Source organism: Lissotriton vulgaris, chromosome 2_1, assembly GCF_964263255.1.
Source record: "Lissotriton vulgaris chromosome 2_1, aLisVul1.2, whole genome shotgun sequence".
NCBI lineage: Eukaryota > Metazoa > Chordata > Amphibia > Caudata > Salamandridae > Lissotriton > Lissotriton vulgaris.
This window is the reverse complement of record NC_141687.1, coordinates 621,528,208-621,551,737: the sequence shown is the minus strand read 5'-3', so window position 1 is coordinate 621,551,737 and position 23,530 is coordinate 621,528,208. Positions and strand designations below refer to the sequence as shown.

At 43.1% G+C, this 23,530-nt stretch overlaps 2 protein-coding genes across 4 annotated transcripts in view; one reads left to right on the top strand and one right to left on the bottom strand.

The window, feature by feature from the left end:
- The window catches only part of S100PBP (S100P binding protein), a 509,558-nt gene extending 500,741 nt beyond the window's left edge, over positions 1–8,817 (bottom strand). Inside the window, exon 1 of one of the 2 annotated variants that reach the window (XM_086955719.1) lies at positions 8,732–8,817. The gene's annotated coding sequence lies outside the window, so the exon portion shown is untranslated. Of the gene's footprint in view, positions 1–8,659 lie in introns of both variants that reach the window. The other variant, XM_086955720.1, reaches the window with a different exon arrangement.
- Positions 8,818–9,287: 470 nt separating this feature from the next.
- Positions 9,288–23,530, top strand: part of YARS1 (tyrosyl-tRNA synthetase 1) — a 115,516-nt gene continuing 101,273 nt past the window's right edge. The window contains exon 1 of one of the 2 annotated variants that reach the window (XM_086955717.1): positions 9,288–9,503. The gene's annotated coding sequence lies outside the window, so the exon portion shown is untranslated. The remainder of the gene's footprint in view (positions 9,504–23,530) is intronic. The other variant, XM_086955718.1, reaches the window with a different exon arrangement.

The following is a 23,530-nucleotide window of genomic DNA, read 5'->3' as shown; positions in this document are numbered from 1 at the left end:
CGCTCTCAGAAGCCAGGTGTTCGTTGTGTTTGTCCAGTTGCTACTTGGACTCCTGGCTGATGAGGCGCTCCTCCTGTGATTGGAAACCTACTAATAAACTTCACTTGGAATACATTCCTTATCTCAGGAATCTTATTAAAGACTAATTGTCTTCTACATATTGGCGACGATCGGGATTGTTTCCATCACCGACCCACAAAAAGGATTTATTTTTGGCTGATTTTATTTTGTCAAATTTGGATTGCTTTGTCATCTCTATACACCTTACTGGTGTTCTGAATCAACTGGTTCATTGGATTATTTGGTCGAGTTTTGTACTTGGAGGAGCGAGTTCGAGAGTGCTTTCTCGACATTTCTATTTTACTGAGTGCCGAATTGGAGGTCGAAGACGTTTAGACGCCGTTCAAAGACTTAAACTTATGTTTGGAGTTTTAAGACAGTTTTAAGACAGTCTTCGGATTTTCGAAAACTTTGAAACTTAGTATTTCGATGTTCTCTTTTTAAATTACGCGCTTACCGGTCTCTCTGGAACACCGGCATCGCGTCTTCAGAACACCGTCAGCACACTCTTCTCATGGAACACTGAGATACGTCAGCTCAGTCTTCGCCTGGAACTCTGGGATACGTCGGCATACGTCAGCTCAGTCCTTGCCTGGAACGCTGGGATACGCATGGAATTCTGAAGTTCACGTTTACGACGCTACGCACGGCGGCCATCTTAGCGAAGTCTGAAGCTTCAGCTATTGGCGCTTGTACTTTATCGGCGATTTATGCGTCTGGCTTCTCTGCGTGTGACCTCGGCGATTCACACGCCCCACAGACAAGCGGTTAACAGCCGTTATTTGAAGCTGTATTTAAGCTGTATTGCAAGCCTTTAACGAAATTTTCTTTTGCAGCAATTCGTATTATACAGGTTTTATATTTTACTTATGTAAAATTTTAACGCTTTTATAACTCGATTGTATGTTACTTGTATGAAATAACCTTGCTAATTTTATTATCGTGCATATTAATAATATGGCTTCTGTTAGGGAGGTCACACAACCCCCTCCTTTCCTGGAGAAACCTGGAAAGCCTACTTTGTTATGGTCTGAGTGGTTTGGCTTGTTTGAAAATCACATTTTAGCAATTGATGCATCTGACTATTCTCCTCCTAGGAAGTTTGCTCTTCTTTTTGGCAGTCTTGGGTTAGCTGCGCAACGCATTTTTAAGAGTTTGGTACCCATCCCACCTCCAGCAGCTGATTCAGGGGATAGTGAATGGAATGTTTATATAGAGGCTATTGCCAGATTAAAAAAGCAATTCGAAGAATCTCCTAACATCATGCTGGAGAGGCACAATTTCTATAAAAGAAAACAAAAGGAGGATGAAAAAATTGACGAATATATTTCAGCATTGAGGGTGTTAGCTATTACCTGTGATTTTGGCCCTTTGCTTGACAATTATATTCGTGATCAATTTGTGTTCAATTGTTCTTCTACCAAAGTGAAGGAAAGAATTCTTAGTTGTAAGAATCCATCATTGTCTGAAGTTATTGACCTTAGCCTTAGTATTGAAAGATCAGTAACTTCTACCAAAGCCATGGCACTAGATACCGTCACTAAAGTTAATTTTATTTCAGATGATGCGTCTGATGATGGTCTATATGCTATTTCTAGTAAAGAAACTAAGGAAAAGTGGCAAAGTAAAACTAGTGGCAATACGAATAAACAAAATTTTTGTTTTAGATGTGGGTCCAAATTCCACATTGGGAATTTTAAAGGGTGTCCCGCCATGAACAAACGTTGTGTTTTCTGCAAAAAAGTGGGACACTTCCAAAAGGTTTGCAGATTCCAAAAGAAATCTGTCAAGGTCAACTATGTGGACAAGGATGAATGTAATGACACCTTTGATAATCTGATGTTGATGGTGGAGTGTGATGATTCCGAACCTATTAAGGGACCTTTGTGTGAAGCCATAATTGACAATGTTAAGTTACAAGTAATGGCTGACTCTGGAGCTCCCATTACTATCCTCAGGGACTCTACATTTTTTGATAAATGGGGAAAGGATGTGAAATTAAGTCAATTTGATGTTAATTCAAAAGCTTTCGGCGAGAAGGATATTGACATGTTAGGTTTTTTCTTAACTAGTGTGGAGGTCCTGGGTAGATCCATTATTGCAAAAGTCTACGTGGCGATTAATGGAAAAGATATTGTAGGTTGGAAAGACCTCGCTAAAATGGGTCTATATCTTGTCCCAGGGGACGAAAATCCAATCAAAGTACGTGACTTTCCTATCTGTTTTGTAGAGGATGCAAAAATTGATAGAGCTGATTTACTAAGCGAGTTTAAAAATGTGTTTAGCAACAAATTTGGCCTTGTGAGTGGGGCAGAACACAAAATTAGACTCATTCCCGGAGCATCCCGTTTTTCATAAGGTTCGCCCTGTTCCTCTTAGTGTCAGGGCGGAACTTAAAAAGATGCTTGAGGATTTGGTTAATGACAGAATTATAGAACCTTCAGAATCCTCCCAATGGGTTGCGCCCATCGTCGTAGCACGCAAGAAAAATAATGAGATCAGGCTATGTGCGGACCTCAGGGGTCTCAATAAAAACATTAAAATTGACTGTCATCCCCTCCCTAAAATTAAAGAGCTGTTAGCAAATCTGGGCGGAGCCAGGTGGTTTTCATTGTTGGACTTAAAGTCCGCTTACCATCAGATTCCCTTGTCTAAGGATTCTCAAGAGTTAACAACCTTTGTGACCCCATTTGGAGCTTTTAAGTTTCTGAGACTCCCATTCGGGTTAGCTTCAGCAGCTAGCGTTTTCCAAAGGTTAATGGACTCTTTGTTTGGGGATCTGGTGGGGGTACAAGCATATTTGGATGACATTTTGATTTTCGCAAAGACAATGGATGAACATAATGTCCTACTTAAAAAGGTTTTGTCCATTCTGGGTAGTAGGGGTATGACAGTCAGGGAAGACAAATGCAAGTTCGGGGTGTCTGAATTAGAGTACTTGGGTCATTCAATTTCGAAATCTGGCATTAGACCTAAAATCTGTGGTTAGGGCTTTAATGGAAGCTAAACCTCCAAGCGATAAAGATGCTCTGCGTTCGTTTCTGGGCCTAGCCGAGTACTATGCCAGGTTCGTAGAAGGGTACGCTCAGGTGGTGGAACCACTGAGGTTACTCCTTAAGAAAGGCCAAAAGTTTGTTTGGACAAAAGATTTAGATGAGACTTTTGCTAAAGTCAAGAATTTGATTGTCTCTGCACGTTCCCTTCAGGCGTTTAGGGATGATTCCATGTGCATTATTGCAGTAGATGCGAGCATGAAAGGTCTTGGAGCTGTGCTATGTCAGCAGGTGGAGGGCAAAGAACACACGGTAGCCTTTGCCTCTAGATCTTTGAAGGACTTTGAAAAGCACTACAGCACAATTGAAAGGGAGGCGTTAGCCTGTGTGTGGGCTGCTCAAAAGTTTAAGATGTACATCTGGGGTCGCAAGTTTGTGATGCTATCTGATCATAAACCCCTTTCATTTATTTTTAGCAAAGTTTCGGGTACTAATAGTCTTTCTTCTAGGCTGACTAGACTGGTTTCTAAACTGCAGGAATTCAATTTCGAATTAAGGCACATCACTGGGGGTAAAAACTTCAGGGCAGATTGCTTGTCCAGGATGTTGATGGACAAGGATGATGAGGATGACTTGGTTGAGGAAGATGTGGAGTGTGTGTCTATGGTGGACGCTATTGAGGAGTGGAATTCGGTCATTTCTGAAAAGGATTGGAAAGAGGCTAGCGAAATGGATGGTATTTTTTCCCAGGCTTTGGAGTTTTCAGCTAAGGCTTGGCCAGAGGTTAGGAACCTGTCTGGGGACCTAAGGAATTTCGCTCAGGTGGCAGAGGAACTCTCAGTCAAGGATGGAGTTTTATTGAGAGGCGATAAGTTTGTTCCTCCCAGTGGTTTAAGGAACACTGTTATCAAGTTAGCCCACGAGGGTCACCTTGGTGTGACCAAGACTTGTATGAGAATCAAAGCTCATTATTGGTGGCCGGGTATTGACTCACAGGTAAGGGCTACTGTGGACAATTGCGAAGAATGTTTGTTGTCTGATAAACATTGGAAGACTCACCAGGCCCCATTACAACCTTCTCAATTTCCGGGGATGGCTTGGGAGAAGGTTGCTTTAGATTTCTCCGGTCCATATAAAGTTCTTCCGGAAGGGAAGAGGTACCTTATCTTAGCAATCGATTATTTCTCAAAGTGGATGTATTATAGGTTTGTAGAGGCTCCGGATTCAGATAATACCATTGCTTTCCTGGAAAGATTGTTCCTGCTGGAAGGAGCACCTCGAACCTTAGTAACTGACAATGGGACCCATTTTGTCTCTGACAAGATGCGTAAATTTTTGAGTGTGCACGATGTGAAACAGTTGAAAGTGGCACTTTATTCACCCTCGTCTAATGGTCTAGTAGAACGTGGCAATAAAGTTTTGAAAGGAATACAAACGGCTCTAGCTTCTGGCGTGGATGTTTTTAAGTTTTTGGAAAAAAAAAATTGGAATTATAATGTCTCACCCCATTGTACGACTCAAATGTCCCCTTTTCAATTGTTGCGGGGCAGGGAATTCCATTCTCCTTTATTTCCTGCTTGGTTAAGAAAAGTGGAGGGTAACCAGTTTCCTCCAATTAGGGATAACATTGACTTTTCAGTTAAACAGAAACAGGCAGTAATGAAAGAAAATTATGACAGATCAAAATGTGTAAAAGACATTCAAATGTTGGTGGGGGATTGGGTTATGATCAAAAAACCCTATAAAGTGGCGAAAGGTTTGTCTATGTTTTCAAGCCCTGTCCAAATCCTTAAAGTTAGTAAAAATGCTGTTTTTCTGGGGGACAAAGGTTGGTGGAATGTGAGACAATTGGCAAGGTTGACTGCAGACCAAGCAGCTCTCATTTCTAGGAGGAAAAATGTATCCACTCAGGAGGGATGTGATTGGTCACATTGGCTTCAACCAAAAGTAATTCAATATGACGATGGTTTGACGTCACTTTCTCCCTCCAAAGATTCCTCCCCTGCACAAGATCCTGTAGTTTCTTCTGCTATTCCGTCTTGCAGTCGCAGTGGTCGCATTAGAAGACCCCCTGCAAGATATAACGAGTTTATATCTTTCTAGTTGTTTTAATTATTCTATTGTTACTCTTTTTCCGTATATTTGCATAAGGGGGAAGGTGATGTAGTGTATTGTATTCTTGGTTATTCTATTCTCGTGATAATTATACTTGCGCATGCCTGAGCACATGCACAGAATGTATACATGTATTCTTTTGAATGTGGAGTCGCTCTCAGAAGCCAGGTGTTCGTTGTGTTTGTCCAGTTGCTACTTGGACTCCTGGCTGATGAGGCGCTCCTCCTGCGATTGGAAACCTACTAATAAACTTCACTTGGAATACATTCCTTATCTCAGGAATCTTATTAAAGACTAATTGTCTTCTACACTAGGACTGGGGGGAGGCAAGGCCTGCTAGCCTCCCAGCTGGGTGACAGTACATCAGCCAGGTATCAAAGACTACCTTTCCTTGGAGTCTGGAGCAACAGCATCAATCTGCTTGCCAACAGCAGTGTGCCCTGTGAGGGAGGAGAGTGTTGAAGGGAGTGAGGTCCAGAGGAGAATCCCTATAGTGAGCTGTGGAGACCACTGCCAAACCGATCAGGTTGTTGCCCGTGTGCAGGGAAAAGTCAGCAACCCCCATATGCCAGAGGAGGGCCACCATGAAGTGAGTTGTAAGCGTTGCTGCACTGAACAGGTCATCGTCCGTGTGCGGTATTGTCGGCCAGGTGAGGCCACCATGAAAACTGCAGCGTTCTGATCTGGCAATAGACCATGTGGGGTATCTAGTTGGCAATCAGAGGTGTTATGGTGACCCCGAGCCCTGGGAACCAACTGGTATAAAACAAGCGTGATATGATCAAAACCATCAACAGAGAACGAGGCTGCCATGGTGACCCAAGAGAGCCCAAGTACGGGCAGCAGGATTTTCGCATCCCCCCCACTTACAACTGGGGAGTAACTATGAACTTACCCAACATCAGAGCTTGGAGAATCCCCTCACCCTCCAGTCAATGCATGACCACGTGTGAGGAATTCGAGGACAACCAAACGCAGCCCTTCTGTGTCGCGTGCGAAAGAGTTATCAGAGGGTGCAGCTTCAGCTCCCGCAAAAGGGGCGCACTCAGAGACTCTAGTCGTTCGGATCCTGCTCTTGCAAGTAAGAGAGATTCTCAGGCCAACCAGTCCCAGAGGAACTTACTTGCCAGATAACGCCTAGGCACTGGAATAATCTTAACTTTAATCAAGAATCGAAGTGAGACTCTAGAAACGCACTAGTAGTTGGCCTTAAACTGAATTTTGCCTACAGTCATTAGTGAATAACCACTACAACTAGCTAAAGAGGAGTGGGACTCAGGGACCCACCTATAAAACAATAGAGCCCTGACATCAGGTGACATTGATTGTGAATGTCATATTTTACTTTGTGGTCATACATTAAAGCTCCTTTTTTCATATAAATATTTAATTAGAAAATCATGTATTGCTGCACTTATTTTGAGTTGTGAGCCTGTGTTCACCCCATTGCATCTACCTTCACCCCAAGAAGCCTTGGACTGCCCGACCCGTGCTACCACTAAGTCAATTGCTAAAAGGGGTACTTGTCCCAGTTGATTAGGATTCACAGTAAGTCAGGCCCTGGGATATCAAGAGTAAGAGGCCTCAACCTCAACGGATGGGCCCATTAACTTCTGCTTGCCCCATGGCCCTTTGAACGGGGTTTGGACACTGTGCACAAAAATGCAAGATAATTACTGCTTTCTCTTTGCATGCCATAACTTATGAAGACCAATTAATACAAATGTAACAATCAAATTAGTTTAAGTGAAACAATCATGTATCTTTGGTTACCTAGCTTAAATGACTTCAGAATGCTTCTACAAAGGCTTCAAACTATTCCGTGTAAATTTGTTGGGAGCATTTCGGTCTCGAGGCTGATTGCTTTGGTCATGTAAATCTTCAACTCCACAATACCATAACCTATGTACTCTTCCGAAAGGAGGAAAACCATGGGGTTTCATAATTTAAAACATCTCTGTGATAAAGAGACTTATAAATTCAGGCAAATAACATAGAACCACATCCAGTCTGCCAGTGAGACACTTCTGATCACGTCACTTTTTACTCCTTCAACAATCCTTTTCAGCTAGCATAGTGTCCATAGTAACATTGTGTTAGTTCCTAGGCGAACCGTGGTTGTCGACCAAATTATCAGTTGTTTAAATGCTGAATAGTATATTTGAAACATTTTGCTTTGCTTAAACATAGATAGTTCACGTTTACTTCATGGTCAATTGTTCACTGCTTACCTGAAACTGGCAGGTGAGGCCATTTACCAGTTCACACACATACCAGTCCCCTAGTCATAATGTTATTAAAAGCAAGGTCAACCCCCTCCCGCCCCGCCCGGGCCCACCCCCGAGGAAGGTGTCTGACAATTTTTGGACCATCTAGGCCTAGCTCTGTTAAATGACGCAAGTGCTTCCATATAATCTGGCAGGCTCCCCCAATTCAAATCCGGCAGTCAACAAGAGAAGCGTCTGAAACCAGTGCTTTCATTGGCAACCCTGAACGTCTCCTGTACTTCTTAATGGAGTGAGAAATGTTGGCAACTTCTCCTGCGTTCCATCTGCTGCCGAGTGGTACATTTTGCAACCTTTCATATCGTTGGAGTACATTACAGCAATGGGTATCATTCAGGGCGTGTTTGTATTCACTGAAATAGCTAATTTGATTATAACAATAATGAGAGCATGGTGGATACCGCTGTACTTACAAGAGTGCAAATACAGAACTTTAAACACATTTTTTAAAAACGTTAAATCTCCACAAGGGGTGCAGTATAGGGAAAGACGAGATATCAATAGGAGGACGTGTAAGTCAGGCTACAAGGGCAGTTTAGAGTAGCAGCGGTCCCAACTCCCTCTAAAAGTGTTCAACCGTCAGAGGAAGTTGGTCTAGAGCTAACGAGACACAAAATGGGCCACTGTCCCATAAAAGGTCCTAAATTCCCATCTATCTTTTAGTGTAGATACAGCACCTGCAACCACAACATAAGGATTGGCCCATCTCCTCAGTCCATAATCTCACGATGATGGTCCCCAACCACTTAAATCTCGGCGTTTCAAGCCTGGTCATCATTTTAATCTTTATCGGAACGTCCTTTTATGCAAACTCCCTCTCCCTAATCTCATCCAATGTGTTCAATGCTCACAATATTTACTCCCAAGTCATTCAGTAGGTGCCCTTCCTGACAGACACAAAACGTTCCTTAACCAAAACATAAAAATGCATTACTTTTGCTTAATACGGAACATTATATGGAAAAGTACACCAACCACATAAACGTTACTATGGAAAACAACGCCACTAAAAAGAGTTAATCTCCATTGATTAGAATGACCACAAAAACCTAAGAATGAGTTCACTTTACACGTACAAGTTAATGAGCTGAGAAGTAAGCTCAACATACACTCTCAACTTCCCCTGTGCCTTAGCACAGAACATCAATACCAACTTCCCAATACTCCCATGCAGTTAATTAACTGCAACAAAATGTTGGTTCTTACACGTTCTCAGTGTTTACACGATGACTACTTTGTCCATATAAGAACCCAATCGCCCTGCCTCTCCTTACTCACTCTATCCGTCTCAGACGTCGTAAACCTTGATTTAGGCGGGAATCTAAAGAGCGCTCAACCGCCGAACTCGCGCTTTCCCATTCGCCCAAACTACGCCGATTACGAGAAGATACAGAGAGCACCTTGCATGGACATAAAAAAGGGACAATACCTCCTCTCTTCCATTTCTATCCCCATCTTAGAGTGGGTTATTGGGCATTGTGAACATGAACAAGTTGGAATTATTCAAAGGCCTCTCTTCAAAATCGAAAAGAAAAAAAGTCTTCTTCGGCTTGTACAATTAAAGATTTCACAATGAACATTTCAGCTTTACTATGTGCGTTTTTTTAGTGGGCTAGCTACGAGCTTCGTCAATTTCATTTGCTCGTGAAGCTCACATAATTATCCATTCCACCATCCCGCCGCCTTTTATAATGATAGCTTGTAGCAACACCGAAAACCTGTTTTCGCTGCAATAAAGGCCCCAAAGCTCCCAAACTAATATGGCGCTACAGACCACAGTGTAATTCATCCTAGAGTAGCTCTCCATACCGCTCTACGGGATTGTGCTGCGGCCACACGCTCGATTACTCTTATGTGCACATACGTTTTCGTTGATACCTCTGTCAGCAGAGTCGTATTATATCATTAAATCTGTGAACTCTCCTTCAACACATTCATAGTATTTTTTTTTCTCTGTAATCAGAAAGGCGGGGCGCCCCAGCAATTGGTCCTTCTTTTGTGTTAACAGCTGATGCAACCAGGCACGTCAAGACAGCTCCTGCAGACACCGGTAAGTGTAAGATTTCCCCGTTTAACGTGGTATGTAGGCTACGGTCATGGCGTTATATTCCAGTATTAGTGATGTTGTTTAATGACGTTATTTGTATTCGTTTGAATGTTGGTACTTGGCTTGTTTTTCTTTTTATGTTTTCATACGTTCTGAAATCGAATTAGTGGGCTCAGATTCTGGTAGTGGCAGGTTTGTCAGTTGCTTCCTGGACCTCAGGATTGCCGGATCTGACTTGGTCGTGGATACATTTGTTGATATTAAAGTCATTTGGGAAGTATGTTGGTGTAAGAGTTTGAATAATACATTTCGGCGATTAGCATATCCAGTAAAGGTGCCTAGACATGGATTTGCGGGCGTGTCTGCTGGTTGATTCTACACGGATCTCATCGGACGAGAAATTTATTTATTATTTATTTTTATTTATTTATGCGTTTTATATAGGGCGGACTTTACCCGAAGGCGTCAGAGCGCTTCTCAATAGGAACAGTAATGATATATGAGGAGAAAATTACAAGTGAGCAAATTACAAAAGCAAACGTTAAGTAAGTTACATGAGGCAAAAGTGACAAATGGGAGCAACAAAATACATGAGGTAGCAAACGGTGCAATACAGGAGGAAAAAGTGACGTGTGCAGGTTACAAGAGAAAACAAAGTACAATTAGAGGTATAATACTGCAATATATGTCTGACACTGAAGCACAAGAACAAACGTTACGTAGGCAATGGTGGTACTTGTGCAAGTACCTACAGCAAACAAATTGTGAGAGGTAGCAAACCGTGTGTTACAAGAGAAAAGTGGCGTGTACATGTTAAAGAGTACCAAACACAGGTACAAGGATCATACTGCAATAAATGGCAAACACTCCAACCACAAGAACACACTGGGAAGGCACTTCCATAGTCATGGATGATAGAATTTTCAATAATGGGAAGTCTTCCTTCAGATAATAGAGAGGGCTTGAATTAAATTTGGAGGTGTCTTTGGAGGAGGAGAACTTTGAGGTCCGTTTTTAAGGCCTGGGAGGAGGTGGTGGTCCGGAGCTGAGGCGGAAGTGAGTTCCAGATTTTCACTGCGTTGCCTAAAAAGGATTGGGCCATCAATCTTTCCTTCTTGAAAGTGGGAGGTTCAAGCAGTACATTTTCTGCATTACGAGATGGTCTAGCCTCCAGAGAGTTTCAGTTTATTCGCCAGGTAGCGTGGAAAGGAGGAGTGCAAGGCTTTGTGGGTGATAGAGGCAGACTTGTAGATAGCTTTAGCCTGGATGGGAAGCCAGCGTAGGGTGAATAACATCGGTGTGATGTGGTCGCTTCTTTTGGCCCCATAAATGAAACTAGCTGCTAAATGGATAACAGATTTAAGGGGGGACAGGTGGGATTTGGGGAGGCCACTAAGAAGAGAATTGCAGTAGTCCAGTCTGGAGAGAACCAGCGATTGCACCAGTGTTTTAAGGTCTTGCTCCGGGAAAAAGCGACAAATTCCCCAAAGAAGGCGCAGTTGGTATCGCGCAAACTTTGCAATGTAATTGAAGTGGGAGATTAGATTGAGTTTTTTGTCGAGTATGACACCAAGGGATTTTGCCCTGTCGACAATGATGGGCTTATTGTTAAGTAGATTCATCTGATCCATCCATGATTGAACTGGGGGAGGAGAAAGTGAGGAGGAGGAATTCAGTTTTGGAGGGATTCAGAATCAGTTGATTAGTTGACATCCAGTTTTGAATGGAGTCGAGAGTAAAACTTAGGATGGCGAGATCGTGAGTGGAGGCAACCTTGAGGTAGATTTGAGTGTCATCTGCATAGAGATGATAGTGGATCCCGGATTTTCTTAGGAGATTTCCCAGTGGTTCTAAATAGAGATTGAACAATGTGGGTGCAAGTATAGAGCCTTGAGGAACACCTTGACCTACCGCCAAAGGAGATGAAAGACTGTTTGCTATTTTGATCATTTGGGATCTATCAGAGATGAAGGAAGCAAACCATTTAAGCACAGTGCCTTCCATGCCCATTCTCTGTTGCAGAGTGTTGAGGAGAATGTTGTGATCGACAATGTCAAAGGCTGCAGAAAGGTCAAGGAGAGTTAGAAGACAGGAACCCCCCCCAACCCCCCGAATCGAGTATCCTCAGCGCGTCATCAACCACTTGTAGTAGGACTGTTTCAGCGCTGCAGTTTTGAAGGAAGCCGGACTGACAATTGTCAAGAAGATCATTGTCCTTGATATGACGAGAGAGTTGCTTCGCTCCACATTTTTCTGTGATCTTCGCAATAAAGGGTTGGGTAGTGATGGGGCGGAAGTTGTTGAGGTCATTTGCATCAGCAGTGGGTTTTTTAGGTCTCGCCTTTACCATTTCGCGGGAATGGGAAATGGGGAGAATTCAAGTCGGCAAAATCCTCTTCAAACCAAGGGCTTTCAGCCCCGCGGTTTTCTTGCAGTTCACGTGAATCACGTGAGCAAACATGCACACGCATTCACGGCCAGGGCTTCTCCTCCCCTAGCAGCACTCCTCCCACACCAGCAACTCCCCCTTCCCACACCAGCACCTCCCCTCTCTCTCCCCGCAAACACAGCCTTGCCGTAGCAGCACTCCTCCCACACCAGCACCTCCCCTCTCTCTCCCCGCAAACACAGCCTTGCCCTAGCAGCACTCCTACCACACCAGCACCTCCCCCCCTCCCACACCAGCACCTCCCCTCTCTCTCCCCGCAAACACAGCCTTGTTTTCATTCTGTGCAGTGCAGCACCATCGTTGATCCGATTTTATAAATTAAGATGCTTTGCCAACACATGCTTGTTATCACACTTAAGGTAAATTTATTATTTTTTCAAACGCTTTGTGAAGTGTGTGTACAAGGTTTGTTTATGGTAGGCACGGGAGAGCCAATGCAGCAACTGGAACCCAGTTCCAGTTCCGTAGCTTTGGATGTTTCGCCACTTCTTCCCTATTGAGAACTGAAGGAGAGTTCATTTGTTTTTGCGCTGCGTTCCTCATGCACGTCTCGTCACCTGCGCTGCTCTCTTTTACCTGCCTCTTTCCTGTTGCGTTGAATTGTGCGCTTCCCCAACTGCCTACCCTGCTCCCGCGCCCTTCATGTTGCTTTCACGTCCCTCCGGCCCTCTCCACGTTGCTTTCGTATCCATTCCCCCACCCAACCCCATATTGCTCTCACATTCAATGGTGTTGCCTCTGCACCGCCCAAACCTCTGCCTTGTTTATGTTAATGCCGTACAACTAATTGTGACTGACTTCCGTTCCTACTGAACCAGGCTGTAAGACTGGTGTTTCTGGCAGTGGCAATACAGATTTTTTAAAACAGATGTCTGTTCGGAAGTCTGCTTAGTTCGCCTAACTCTGTCATGGCCGCGCATAGCACAAGGCTCCGCCCAGAAGGTATAGTATTACTGACAGTGGCAGCATAGGTTGTAGGCTGTAATGCTGTCTTGCAGCAACAGATAGCTGTCTACTCATACTTTCAAGAAGCAGAGCACGCAAATCACACAGAATTCAGGCAAAGGGCAAAAGCTGGACGGGCTACAGCACCAGCACAAACCCCCTTCCGACACCAACCTTCCTTTAAAACTCGAGGACACAGGAGCAGCCTCATCACCCACTGGAACAAGCAGGAACACCCCGCCCCATGGTTCCACCCGTTGTCACACCTAGTGAGTCTGTGCCATCAGCTGCAGATGTCTTTGTTTGCACCCTTTCAAATTCATTTGGGAAATAGCTTTTAGGCGTAATATTGGTGTAGGTAAAAAATTAGATTGGCTGCTCAGCGGAAGCATTCTTTGCCCATGAATTTGCCAAGCCCCTCAAACTGTTCATCACAGAGCAGCTTAATCACAATATGTTGATGCCGATAATGTGAATATAGATCAAGTAGTTATCATGGCAAGCACAGTGCCTAATGCAGGGTTTGCTGCAGTGTGCTAAGTTCCTGACTGGCAGAGCGTCTGCACAGTAAGCTATCCCATCAGTGAGCAGCAATGAGATTAGAGCAGGGAACTTTTCTCTCTTGATTTGATGATTTGATGACATTGAGCTGTTTGAGTTCCCCGTCCATGCTGCTGCAGTCCAAATCTGGGTTAGTACTTTACTTGGAGCATGCCTAAAATAATTGGCAGAACCACTAGACCCCAAAGGCACGTCACTCACACACGCAAACCCACTCTCACCCGCGCAATGCCACTCTCGCCCGCGCAATGCCACTCTCACAATGCCACACTCGCCTGCGCGAGGCGCCACACTCGCCTGCGCGAGGCGCCAACTTTCCTACTGCGAGACCTATTGGCAACGCCAGTGCTTGTTAAGCAGAGGGGTGACCTGCCCAGTTTTGAAGGAGACAGGAAGGGAGCCTTGGCAGAGTGGTCCAATAGGAAAGAAAATGGGTATAGAAGTCGGTGGCAATGGCACTGGGGATGGGGTCCAGATATTGGTCGGAGGGCTTTGTTTCGAGGATGCAATTGAGAAGGGCATCTTCAGAGATGGGGTCAAAGTTCTGCCAAATGGCTAAGGATCTGCGCTCCTCTGGAGGGGTAGGATGAGCAACCTGATCCACAAGGATTTCACTTTTTCGTCCAAGAAGGTAGCGAAATCCGCTGCTTTCTTTGTAGAATCCTCCAACTTGGAGGTTGGGGGAGAGCAGTTAGGAATCTTGATGAGATCGAATAGTTTTTTGGGTCTATTTTTGGCTGAGTCAAGGAGGGTTCTGAAGTGCGACGCTTTCGCAAGGAAGATGTGCTTGTGGAACTTGGATCTTGCTGAACGAAGCGTGGCCAAATTATCGGTGGAGGACGCTTACCTCCATTGTTTCTCCAGGAATATCTTAGCTGCTTCCTTTCTTCATAGAGGGAATTGTTGAACCAAGGTGCTGAGGGAGTGGGCCTTATCTTTTTGCTTTGGAGAGGAGCGACGTTAATGATTTTGACAGCAAGGACTGTGCGGCATTGGGAGGTGAGTTTGTCAACGTCTAGGGTCAGGTCTAGCCTTTGAAGTGATAACAAAGCTGATTCACAGAGGGAACCGACATCAATATTTTTAAAGCATCACAGAGCCCTTAGAGTGTGTTGATTCTGTTAATAATTCTTTGCTGAGCACTCCAAATTCCACAGTTAATATACAATATCAATCCAAGTCACAAGTAAATGTCCAGGTAATCCAAATCAAGCAAATTGTATCTAAATCATGTCCATTTAGACAAAGAGTCACTCCAACTAAGACACCAAGAGTCGTCGTTGATCACAAAGTAGATCCGATTTTATTATTATACACTTCTCCCAATCAATAAAGGGTTGCAGCAGCCAACACGTGTTTCGTCAGGCATTTATATCATGCCATACTGACTTCTTCAGGGCTGCAAGCTAAGAAGATCTAATAGAAATATAAGGAACTGTATGAAGACACAGTATTTAAGGGACGCCTTTGGAAAAGTTTACATATTATCAGATCACCACCTACGTGAAAAGGCATAGTCCTCTAGTGATTGTTTAAAAAGAGAAGGCACCGGAATAACATGGTGCGAACAAAGGTGTCTACAGTAAACATAACAGAACCCAAAGCCCAACATAAGTAATTTATATACATATTTACCAAAATAAGTTATGTTCTTGAAAAAAGGAATATATTCTCCAGTAGGAAAAACAGAATCGAGACCTGAAATGATAGGAATCCATCCTTACACTCGCATCTACAGCGGGTTCACAGTGCACAAAACGGCCAAATCGAGTAAATCATACTCATTCCACTAGCTCAGGGAAATCGTAATATGTACCCACTGTCATAATCCAAAAAAGTATAGGCTCCAAGTATGCCTCGATCACAATACAGACATCGTATATCTCCTGTAGTAGACATAAGTAGAACATACAGTAAGAGTACCCTCTATACGTTTACTTAGTATTTATATATCTATGTAACTCTCGATTTACACTCACCTCCACATCAGTAGTCAAACGTATCAATATCGTATTCCAAGTCTTCTAGTCAATTATAAACATCTTCAAAAGTGTTAATCAGACGAACACGGGTACGCGCCAGTCTGCTGGTATATAAATAAAAGAACAAAAAGAATTTTCTATTTGAAATCGGTACTCATTACTGTGGACGCTCAAAAAGCCCCATTATTCAGGATTTACCTGTCGCGTGTACGCTCACTCCGGCATCAAAAACGTCAACTGGCGTGCACCACAAGCGCCATGTGGTTTAAGTAACCGCATCCCAAGCGGTATCAAAAACGGTTGCCGTCTTTGAGTGGCTTGTTATCCACTAGTTGTCTCTATCAGTCTTTCTCATCTCCTCTTCTGAGAACGCACACTCTCGATAATGATGTCTACTCCCAAACTGTACAAGTGTTCTCAGCTTAAGAATAAGTAAACTAAAGAAAAACTCCATGTAAATATTCAAATGGAGAATAATATAAATATTCGTCCCCCATTATTTAGACGAGGTCCCGAGTACTCAAACCCTTCTTTTCTAGATACATCATTCCAGTCTTAGCGGGTGATGCCATCAGTGCCGGTTGATGTACACAGTAAAGAAATGATTAATAACATATCTCCACACGACCTATCTATACATCGCGAAGCCCGCAGCAGAATGCAAGACACAGGCAGTCTCCATACATTACAGTAACCCCAATCCCGGATTTCCACCACTGCAAAGAGAAAGGGGGAAATGAGAGAGGGATGATATTGGGAAAGGCAAAAGAGGAATATTCATATATTTTGATTAGTAGAGTACCATCTGTATCCAAGTAACATTTACATATTTCTCATGCATTCCATCCTGTTTAAAATAAACATTGATTAGTTCCCCTATATATTGAAATAGAGGTTACTACGTTTACATTAGACATTACATCTGTATGGTTCTGTACAAATGCTATATATGTAACGACTTCTTAAGTCTACACATTAAACATACAACCATATTTGTATATTCATTACTTGCAAAATTATAGTTAATCTCCTAGAAAAAATTGCAGCTCTGAATCTAAATTCAAACCCTCTTCAACTGCACGTAGGACCATAATCCATCTTGCTTCTTTTCGTCTTAATTTCACGATCCTGTTTCCACCTCGTCGGTCCAAAGTAACATGTTCAATTCCATGATATGTAAATTTATGATTGACAGAATCATTACCAGTTTGGAGAGCATGGGAGGCAATTGGATATCTAGTGTCCCCATTCTTTAAAGCACCGAAGTGCTCCACCATCCGGTCTTTCAATCGTCTTACAGTGCTACAGACATAGATTTTGCCACATGAACATGCTATTATATAAACCACAAAGGTAGTCTCACAATTAATGAATGTGTTGATTTTAAAAGTGCCTGTGTTATTGTATTTTCCTAGTAGCCCATCTACATGAACTGCAGTTTCCGCAGTAGTAAAAACCCACTGGTCGTGTACGTAACCAATCTCTTGTCTGTTGGGGTTTCACAGGTTTAGGGTAGCTCAGACTCTCCATATTCGCTATTATAGTACCCTTTCGGAATGTTAGGCTGGGTCTATTTGTTATAAATGGGGTAATATCACTGTCTGTTCGCAGTAGGTGCCAATGTTTGTTCAAAATTCCAAACAGTTTATGACTCCCTATTCCAAAATTAGTAATCATCCTGACTTTCTGACAATTCTTTATTATCTCATTCTTAGGTTTCAGCGTGTCTTCTCTTTTAAGTTTGAAAGCCCTATCACAAGCTTTACCTATAACTTTCTCCTCATAACCTCTATTTCTAAATCTTCTGGTCAAGTCTTGAATATTCATATTAAAATCCTCATCATTAGAACAGTTCCTCCTGGCTCTTATAATCTCTCCAAAAGGTATAGAGTCCATCTGGCTTTTAGGGTGACAGCTATCTGCACATAAAAGTGCATTGCAGCTGGTTTCCTTCCGAAACATACGACTACACAGTCTATTGTCCTCCACAAATAGTTCTATGTCTAAAAAAGTAATGTAATTCATATCAAACTGGGTAGTAAACGTCATGTTCATATAATTTGATTTAAGGTAAGCAAAGAACATGTTAAGTTCATCTGAGGTCCCTCTCCACAATAGTAAACAATCATCTATAAATCTTCCCCAGTAGTAAATATGATCTATCCATTTTTTGCCCCTTGGGCCCCAGATCCACTCTACCTCTAAGCGCCCCATAAAGAGGTTCGCGAAGGACGGAGTAAATCTGGAACCCATCGCAGTCCCCAGTTTCTGTCTGTACCATTTGTCTTCAAACAAGAAGAAATTATTCTGTAACACCATTCTAGTCATTTCTAAAATCATGGTAGTATGATCTAGGTATTCAACTGGTCTTTGGTTAAAAAAACTTTCCATTGCTTGTATACCTAAATTATGATCTATATTAGAATATAGGGATACAACATCTAATGTTACCAAGATCATATCCGGCTCCCAAGCTACATCATTCATGATATTAAGAACGTGCTTGGTATCTTCTATATGAGAAGGAAGATTTTGGACAAATGGTCTTAAATACAAACCTATAAATTAAGATAGTCTCTCTGTAGGTCCACCTATGCCTGAAATGATAGGTCTGCCGGGTGGTTTTTGGCAATTTTTATGAATTGTTATGAAAATTTACCAAAAGCAACAATGAAAAATTACAATCTGCTAGGTGACATTTTGACTAACCTACAAGCAGATATTAAGCGTAGGAAAGCCCGCAAACTTAAGAGAGACGAGCATGATTATGCAACAGATCGAGTGTTTACGTTTGCTCGCAAATTTGATCACTTAATTAAAAAAGGGCAAAGTACTAAAAAGGGTCTAACACCATTTAGCTCCGAATTAAACCCATCCTCTAGCAATATTTCTACAAGTGAAAATGAGGATAATACTGAAATTCCCACTTCAGATAAAACTTCTTTTTTAGAGGAGGTCCGTCGCATCAGGGTGGGGAATCGAGAGCCAGGGGGCAGATATGGAAGCAATCCATCAGAAAGACAAGGAGAGGGAGCAGAGGCAAAGGCAGAAGAGGCAAGACCAGGGATGAGACTACATTCCTGGAGGAAATGAACGAGGGAATTAATGAAAATGAGATTGTCAACCTTTCATCTATTGAACTATCAGAAAATATGATATCAGTATTAAAGAAAGGTCTGGAATATTGTCCAACTACGTGTGTTGACTGGTTCTTAACGAAAATAGATCTATATAAATTTTCAAGACTACTTAAATTGAAAAAATATTTCTCTAGACAGGAAAGTAGTAACAAGACAATGGTCAGTAAACCTTTATTTAGTAGTCTTACTATTCAAGAAGTTTATGACACAAAACTACTGCTGTCTTTATCACAAAATGAAGATGACCCAGTGACAGTAAGCTCTCTTTTGGAGGACCTAGAGATTAACCAGAGTTATGCCTCTATTAGTGGGCTTAAAGTTAAATCAAAATGGACGCCACAATTATCGGCCGGGAATGTAGTGGATGCCTTTTACAAATCAGTGTCAGCTGATACAGATAATGTGATAAAGAGGGGAAGAAATAAGAAGAGATACCCAGGGAGTAATTTGAAACCAGATGAAAGGTTGGCTCTCAAGGAACTATCATCACACCCTGATCTCACTATTCGTAGGGCTGACAAGGGTGGCAACATCGTTGTAATGAATAGAAAAGACTACAATGAAGACATTTTATCTCAACTTCATGATTCTATGTATTATGAGAAAGTGATGTCTAACCCTTTAGTGACAACTACTAATATGATTAATACCAAATTGAAGGAGTGGTATGAATGTTCCCTACTAAATCACGATCAATTTTTATACTTGAGAGTAGAGTTCCCCAGGGCCCCATGCCTGTATACTCTACCAAAAATTCATAAAAATCGCCAAAAACCACCTGGCAGACCTATCATTTTAGGCATAGGTGGACCTACAGAGAGACTATCACAATTTATAGACTTGTATTTAAGACCACTTGTCCAAAATCTTCCTTCTCGTATAGAAGATACCAAGCACGTTCTTAATATCATGAATGATGTAGCTTGGGAGCCCGATATGGTCTTGGTAACATTAGATGTTGTATCCCTACATTCTAATATAGATCATAATTTAGGTATACAAGCAATGGAAAGTTTTTTGAACCAAAGACCAGTTGAATACCTAGATCATACTACCATGATTTTAGAAATGACTAGAATGGTGTTACAGAATAATTTTTCTTGTTTGAAGACCTATGGTACAGACAGAAACTGGGGACTGCGATGGGTTCCAGATTCGCTCCGTCCTTCGCGAACCTCTTTATGGGGCGCTTAGAGGAGGAGTGGATCTGGGGCCCAAAGGGCAAAAAATGGATAGATCATATTTACTACTGGGGAAGATTTATAGATGATTGTTTACTATTGTGGAGACTGACCCCAGATGAACTTTACATGTTCTTTGCTTACCTTAATTCAAATGATATGAACATGCCGTTTACTACCCAGTTTGATATGAATCACATTACTTTTTTCGGCATAGAACTATTTTTGGAGGACAATTGACTGTGTAGTCGTATGTTTCGGAAGGAAACCAGCTGCAATGCACTTTTATGTGCAGATATCTGTCACCCTAAAAGCCAAATTGACTATACCTTTTGGAGAGATGATAAGAGCCAGGAGGAACTGTTCAAATGATGATGATTTTAATATGAATATTCAAGACCTGGCCAGAAGATTTAGAAATAGAGGTAATGAGGAGACAGTTATAGGTAAAGCTTGTGATAGGGCTTTCAAACTTAAAAGAGAAGACATGCTGAAACCTAAGAATGAGATAATAAAGAATTGTCAGAAAGTCAGGATGATTACTAATTTTGGAACAGGGAGTTATAAACTGTTTGGAATTTTGAACAAACATTGGCACCTACTGCGAACAGACAGTGATATTACCCCATTCTTAACAAATAGACCCAGCCTAACATTCCAAAAGGGTACTACAATAGCGAACATGGTGAGTCCGAGCTACCCTAAACCTGTGAAACCCCAACAGACAAGAGATTGGTTACGTACATGACCAGTGGGTTTTTACTACTGCGGAAACTGCAGTTCATGTAGATGGGCTACTAGGAAAATACAATCATTTGAATATAATAACACAGGCACTTTTAAAATCAACACATTCATTAATTGTGAGACTACCTTTGTGGTTTATATAATAGCATGTTCATGTGGCAAAAACTATGTTGGTAGCACTGTAAGACGATTGAAAGACCGGATGGTGGAGCACTTCGTGCTTTAAAGAATGGGGACACTAGATATCCAATTGCCTCCCATGCTATCCAAACTGGTAATGATTCTGTCAATCATAAATTTACATATCCTGGAATTGAACATGTTACTTTGGACCGACGAGGTGGAAACATGATCTTGAAATTGAAACGAAAAGAAGCGAGATGGATTATGGTCCTGTTTGCAGTTGAAGAGGGTTTGAATTTTGATTCAGAACTGCAAGTTTTTTCTAGGAGATTAACTATAATTTTCAAAGTAATGAATATACAAATATGGTTGTATGTATGTACGGGATCGGTAACAGGAGAGGTGGAAGGGAGCGAGTCTGACACCTGGAGTAGAGATTTTAAGGAAGGCTTTATTTTTAGATAAGCTTTTCGTCTTCTACTGGTCAGTCTTAATCAGGCAAACTTGTCCGGCTCCGTCTTTACGCCCTTGGGGAATGTTGGTAGTTCCAGGGTGCTTCTACTACGCAATGGGTGAGAGCCTTCCAGACCGGAAGTTCAGCAGTGGTCGTCGGGGCCGAGGTCCTCAACTTAGGTCAGGCGTGCAAAAGAAAGGAGAAGAAAGGAGTCACTCTGACGTTCCTCGTAGGACGTTTTAGGGCCGGGGAAGTGAGGGACACCGAGTGAGTAAGTGTATTTATAAATGGACGATCCTGTGCCTTTAGTGCTCGTGAGGGTAAAGGGTTAAGGAGACTATACACTTTTTACACTAGCCATTTACTCATTTGAATGGCCACTACGAGCAACCCAGCCCGCCACTTTTCCCCGTACCTTTGTGAGCCACGCTCCTCCCGCGGGAGTGTGGCGGGGCGAATCACCGGATCGTTGGCCTCCTGGCTTGCAGTCCACAGCTGGGCTCGTCAGCGATTCTTCCTCGCCGCACTCCGGTTCCGTTCTCCAGACTCTCACGCCTTCTTCTCCTCGGGAAACGTTGTCTGAAGTCTTCCGGGTCCCACCTCCTTTTGGCTCCGTGACGTCCCAGGGGGGCGGAGTCTCGTCTCCCTCGACGGCGGAGTTAAAAGGGCCGTGTTCCTTCTCACCACCCGTCCTCTGAGTCCGCGCGAGTCCACTCCTCCGGCTAGGGGGAGTTCGGCTGTTAGTCGGGAATAGAAAGGGGCGAAAAGGGAACAGCTGACCACCAGTCTTTAACATCGAGTTCATCACTGTGGTGTCCTGCCCCGACACACTCCACCCGCCCCCCCCCCCCCCCCCCCCCCCCGGAATCTCCCGATGGGGGAGAGGGAAGACCCTTGATAAAAAGTCTGCATTCCCGTTTTCCGTGCCCTTTTTATGTTGCACAGAAAAGGAGTAGAGCTGTAGGGACAGGAACCAGCGGAGCACTCTCGCATTTAATGTTCGATTCTGGTACATCCATTTCAATGGAGCGTGATCTGTCTGTAAGATGAAGGCCCTCCCTTCCAAATAGTAGTGCAATTTGTCAATAGCCCATTTGATAGCCAGGCACTCACGTTCTACAGTGGAATATCTGCACTCCCTGGGGAACAACTTACGGCTGGTATATAAAATGGGATGCTCCACTCCATCGTCGCCCACCTGTGATAGCACAGCCCCTATCCCTACGTCTGAGGCGTCAGTGGCCAGTATGAACGTTTTAGAGAAGTTGGGCGACTCTAAGACTGGGGCTGTAGTTATAGTGGTTTTCAAGCTCCCAAATGCAACTCAGGCTTCCTTAGAAGGGCTCTGTATCTCCTTATGTCTGATGTCTTTTCTTAGGAGGTCCGTGAGGGGTGTGGCAACCTCAGCAAACTTGGGAATAAACCTCCTATAGTAGCCGATTAGTCCCAAGAAGGCTCGTAATTCTCTTTTGCAGGTGTTATGAATGGCGTAATACCTTTTCTGTTTGTGCCTTTGTTGTTCTAGGTTCGTATGTGCAAGACTTCGTAGTTTTCCCAGTTTTGAGCGGAGTTGTAGTGTATACTCCAGGAGGGATTTCTGTTCTTGTGTCTCCCAGGTATCTTTTGTAATTTCCAACAAGGATCTCGGGACGCGTCCGTAAAGGAGTTCAAATGACGAACACCCAAGGCTGCTCTGTTTCTGAGCCCTGAGCACATATAATGCTAGGGGGAGCAGGCGATCCCAGGCCTGACCTTCTGTGGAGAGCATCTTCTTTAAGGTAGTTTTCAAGGTCTGGTTGTACCTTTCAACCAGACCGTCAGTCTGGGGATGATAGACCGACGTCTTCAAGTAGTGGATGTTCAGAGTCTTGCAGACCTCTTTCATCATACGGGAAGTAAAAGGAGTCCCCTGTTCTGTTAAGACTTCTTTGGGAAAGCCGACACATGCAAACAATTCCACAAACTTCTCTGCCACGTTTGCTGTGGTGGGTGCCCTTAAGGGAAATGCCTCTATAAATCTTGTCGCGTAATCTACAATGAGGAGAGCATATTGGTGTCCTTTAGACGACTTGGGCAGTGGTCCTATTAAGTCCATCCCTGCTCTCTCGAAGGGTATACCGACAATAGGCATCTGTTGTAGAGGCGCAGCCGGGGGTCTGTGGGTGTTCTTTCGCTGGCAGATTTCGCATTTCTTACAATAATCCTGCACATCTCTGTAAACGCCTGGCCAATAGAAATGCCGCACTATGCTTTCAGTCATTTTCTCTTTACCTGCATGACCAGCCTATAGATGGGCATGAGCAAAGAAGAGTACCTGCTCATGGAAGGCTAAGGGGACTAAGAGTTGAGGACTTTTTCCTGTTTCTGCCTCTCTATATAGGAGGTCGTTTCGTATAACAAATCTGGGAAAGGATGAGGTGGGTGCATCTTGGGCGGCATGAGCAGCTT